Source organism: Suricata suricatta, chromosome 16 (assembly GCF_006229205.1).
Source record: "Suricata suricatta isolate VVHF042 chromosome 16, meerkat_22Aug2017_6uvM2_HiC, whole genome shotgun sequence".
Lineage (NCBI taxonomy): Eukaryota > Metazoa > Chordata > Mammalia > Carnivora > Herpestidae > Suricata > Suricata suricatta.
Window position 1 is genome coordinate 4,295,393 of NC_043715.1, and position 4,928 is coordinate 4,300,320.

The 4,928-nt window shown below is 49.6% G+C and overlaps 1 long non-coding RNA gene across 1 annotated transcript in view; it reads right to left on the bottom strand.

Annotated features, from left to right (window-relative positions):
- Window positions 1-453: 453 nt before the first annotated feature.
- Window positions 454-4,928, bottom strand: part of LOC115280934 — a 22,451-nt gene continuing 17,976 nt past the window's right edge. Inside the window, exon 5 of the long non-coding RNA XR_003904001.1 lies at window positions 454-761. This is a non-coding gene — a long non-coding RNA (uncharacterized LOC115280934). The remainder of the gene's footprint in view (window positions 762-4,928) is intronic.

Here is a 4,928-nt window from a genome sequence, read left to right on the forward strand (position 1 = left end):
ATAGTTTTTCAGGAATCACATTTATTTATTTATTTTTTTAATGAGAATAAGGAGGCACCTGGGTAGCTCAGTCGGTCAAGCATCGACTGTGGCCCAGGTCAAGATCTCATGGCTTGTGAGTTTGAGCCTCGCACCGGGCTCTGTGCTGACAGCTCGGATCCTGGAGCCTGCTTTAGATTCTGTGTTTCCCTCTCTCTCTGCCCCTCCCCCCTCTCAAATAGAAACATTAAAAAAATTTTTTTAGGGGCACCTGGGTGGCTCAGTCAGTTAAGCGTCTGACTTCAGCTCAGGTCATGATCTCACAGTCTGTGGGTTTGAGCCCTACGTCAGGCTCTGTGCTGACGGCTCAGAGCCTGGACTGCTTCAGAATCTGTGTCTCCCTCTCTCTCTCTGCCCGTCCCCTGCTCACTTTCTGTCTTTCTCTCTCAAAATAAAATAAAGACATAAAAAGAATTAAAAAAGAATTTTTTTTAAATGAGAATGAGTTGTGATTATCCGGCAGGGGTGGGATTGGCTAGACGTGGGTGAAATACTTCTTTTTAATATATTTCTCCAAAGACTGGTAAGAAAGATGGTTTTTCCAGCGTCTTTGGAATCTTCTGGTCTTCTTCAAAATGAAAGCAGGATCCGGTTGCACACGTAAGCAGTGTGAATTCTACCGGGGGCGGGTGGTGGTTGGACGGATTACCAATCAGGATCCGGACCCGCGAGGTTAGGCGGTCTCTCTGGACGTCACTGGGAGTCCCGGTCTCTGTCCAAGCCTGAATTCAACAAAAAGGACGTGGTACCTACTTGGCGGGGTCTTCATTGCACAATAAGTTGAATGTAGCTGCTGAAAATATTCATGCAAATATCTTCATTAGGAAAATCACGCAATTAACCTGAAATATGTGCTAAATGAAGCAGCCAAATTGTTGCAGCTTTTCCCACCTCTTAATTATAATTTTGGTAATCAATTTGTCTCCTGATTACCAAAAAAGAAGGGGGAAAAAATCTTCAGCGTATGCACCGTCTGAGGACGAGTTGGTACGAGAGATAAAACCCCGAACCGTTTTAGCAAAGAAGGCCATTAACCTTTCCCGTGTTTTTGCTCATTGCGGGCATTTCCTGCTAATGCTCGTTGTGGAAGATGATTGGATTTTAACAAGAGCTTTTCGGAGCAGGCATCAGCCCTTCCTGAACTGCATGATTCCCGAGAGCCGCTGTCATTAAAGGTTACCAGCTCTTCCATTATCATCTTCCCGGCGTTTATTTCTTAAGTGGCTTTTGACCGCAGTGCAAAAATGTTCCCGAAGCGGAAACTGACATTTCAGCTCAACTTGGGGCATTCGGGTGGCCGCAGATGCCCAGTGGGAAGCCGTAAGGGTTGGGAGCAGGGCGTCGTGGGGGGCACATCTCCCACGTTCTTTGGTCTCCTGTTCCAACGTACTGAACTGTTAGGGGATTCGAAGGTGGGAAGACCACATAGTATAGCATTATACAAGGTGACCCCAGAGGAGTTGCTTAGCCCGGGGTGGGGTGTGTGTGTGCTCAATTTCCAGACCTGTAACGTGGGGGCAGCGAGAAAGGATTGAGAGATGACTCAAGTCCAGCACACATAAAGGAAAAGATGTATTTGTCAACATTTAGGTTGACTCCTTTGAACCTCCTGCTTTTAAAGTGTTCTTGAAACCGTCCACCTCGGAAGACTAAACAGGAATTGGGGTGCCTGGGGGTCTCAGGTGGCTAAGCATCTGACTTCAGCTCAGGTCATGATCTCCTGGTTCGTGAGTTTGAGCCCTGTGTTGGACTCTGTGCTGACAGCTCGGAACCTGGAGCTGCTTCAGATTCTGTGTCTCCCTCTCTCTGCCCCTCCCCTGTGCACTCTTTCTTTTAGTCTCAAAAATAAACATTAAACAAACAAACAAAAAGACTAAACAGGAACTTATCATCTCCAGAGTAAGACAGGTGGGCACTTGATCTTTCTAGCAAGATGTTGGTTTTGACTGCTTGACATTAGAGTTCCTCCTGAGATGCAGAAATGCCTAGTGCTCAGTCATGAAGACAGAGTTGGGAAGAACATACGCATGATACATATAGAAAAGCTAAGAAGTCAGGGTCTGGGAGAGCAGGTTGCGTACTGCACAAAGGTGTCCTCTAAGGGAAGCCTGCTATTCACACCAGAGGTACTGTAGATTTTTACATTTATCCTGACAGTTTTCTAGATACAGAATCAGTGCACTGTAACGATTTTCTGCCTAATGGAAGTAAAGTGTCCTGAGGAAGGGGTCCCTCTTTTCCAAGTCACACAAAGACAGCACACAGGCTGCTACACGGTGAAAGCCCTCTCCCAATGACTTGGCAGTTTTGGGGGCAAACAAGAAACATGGGGAGCAGAGGGGAAGCTGGGGTGTGTGTCCTTCAGAGGAGCTAATCATAAATGTAAAACTGCCGGTTCTTTCACCAGCAACAGATCGGCTTACTCAGGAATAAAAGAGAATCGCAATCTGGGACACATGAGCAGCAGCGAACCGGAAGCAGCGTGGGGACAGAGCCGAGCCTTTCAGGGAGAAAAGGGGGAAGTTGGGAGGGCGGTTATGAACCAAACACCCATGGCAGGGGCGCCTAGGGGGCTCAGTTGGTTAAGCCTCTGACTTCAGCTCAGCTCATGATCCCGTGGTTCATGAGTTCAAGCCCCGCATCGGGCTCTGTGCTGACCGCTTGGAGCCTGGAGGCTGCTTCTGATTCTGTGTCTTCCTCTCTCTCTTCCCCTCCCCTCCCTCAAAATAAATAAATAAACATTAAAAAAGTGTCCATGGGAGTTCCAAGTGTGGTGCCTTCTTGTTGGCGGAGCCGCTGCCCTGAGAGGAGGAGGGCTCTCTTCTGGAGTAGCGGAGGAGCATCCAACTCCAAGGTCAAGTCCCTCTTCCCGCTGGGTCTGCAATTCACTACGAGGGGGCATGCGAGCTTGCCCTGCCAACCTCCTGACTCCGTTTTCCTGAAGTTTCCCATGCCTAATTTTCACAGAGGAGACCCTGCTTAGGGAGCTGTGGGGAACCTGACCGGGAGGGCTTCTGCCCTGGTTCCTGTTTAGGATGTGGAAGGGGACTGCCTCTCAGGTGGTCCTGGACTTATCAGGGGAGGTTGGTGATGCAGTGAGGCTAGAAGAAGAGGTCTGGAGTATCGGGCATGCTCCTGGCAGGAAACGGTCCACTCACACTGGGGACGGGACCCAGAGGGGGCAGGGCCCCAGGAAGCCAGCAGGGGCTCGGAGCCACACGGCAATCCACGGACAGGCTGGCCGCTGAGCGGGTCTGGGGGAGAGGACCCAGCAGGGAGGCAAACAAACAGGATAATATCAGCTGCCCTAACCTCTTTCCCTTGGTGTCGGGGTGTGTGTGTGTGTGCGCGCGTGCACGCATGAGGGGTGGGGTGGAGAAACAGGGAAGGGGAAAAGGAGAGAATGAGGAGGAGGAGGGAGATTGTTACATCAAACCCTTCCCCAATATTCAATCCCAGAAACTCGCTGAAATAATTAGGGTACACTCTTCTAATGGAATATTCCAGAACCAAGGGGGAAAATCCCATTTCTGAAACATTGCAGATCAATACCACTTGTAATGATAGATGCAGAAGTCTTTGATAAAATCCTACCAATCAGCATAAAACAACTCATTAGAGAAAAGTCACCCAGATCAAATACGCTTTGTTCTTAAGATAATTTATCACCAAATAAGAGAAAACATTGAAAAACTTTAACAATTGAAGCAGAAAATTTTCAAAATGATTCGATGCCTCCTTTGCATAAAGACTGAAACACAATGTTTAAAGGGAATTTTCCCTTAATGCAACAATACTGCATTAGAAATTCAAATCCAATAGGTATTTATGGATTGGCACTGTGCCAGGGCACTGGCCGGCCTTACTTGGTCCTTACAGCGACGCGCTAAGCCCTACTCTGTTCAGTCCTGCCCGCCTCCTTGGCCTCATGTCCTCCCATCTTCCCAGACTCACTTAGCATCAGCCTCACTGACCTCCCTGCTCTCCTGGAGCATACTGGCTTTCTTTCTGCCACAGGACCTTTGCACACATGATTCCCTCTGCTTACAACACTTGCGCCTGCCCTACATACCCCATGGCTGGCTCCTCCATTTCTTTGAGATCTCAGCTCAAATGTCACAGTCTCTTTAGGGACTTTCTTGAGAGCTCTATGTAATAATAATAACAATAATAATAATAATAATAATAATAATAAGCAAGATGCATCCCAACTCCCTATCAGCACTGTCCATCTCCCCTCTATCTTGTCTCAGCACCTGCCTGCCTGGGATGGACTTGCTTGTTTGTCTCGGATGCCAGCACGCAGGGTAGTGAGGACCAGGAATCTGAGAGCTGTTTCCCCAGGGGCAGAATAATGGCAGGTGCCATAACTGCTCAGAGAATGTGTGCCGTGTGGGTGAGCGGCCAGAGAGCCGCCTTGTGGGACAGGAGGTGACGTCAGCAAATCCTCCGCTCCAGACCCGTCTGCTCGGGAATCCCGCTTGCTTGCACTGCACACACTTTTCTGAGAAGGCAAGATCCACGCCTGGTCTTTCATTTGAAAGGGACACCGATCTCCGTGTCCACAGGGAACACGGCGCACCCTGCCCCGTGCACAGAGCCCCTCCCCTCGCCAGCCAGCCTGCCACAGGGGAAGGCGGCTCGCGTGTCACTCCCACTGCGTCTCGGTTCCCAGGGACGCTGAGCTGATTGTGCATGGACAGGCAGCTGCGGCTCGTTTTCCGGCCCTGTTGACAGTCCCGCCCCTTTTCTGTACCCTTGTCAGTGTGTTTCCTACTGATTCATAGGAGCTCTTCTTACAGTAAAAGCATCAGGTCTTTGTGTCGGGGGGCTCAGTTGAGTGAGCGTCCCACTTCGGCTCAGGTCACGATCTCACTGCCCGTGGGTTC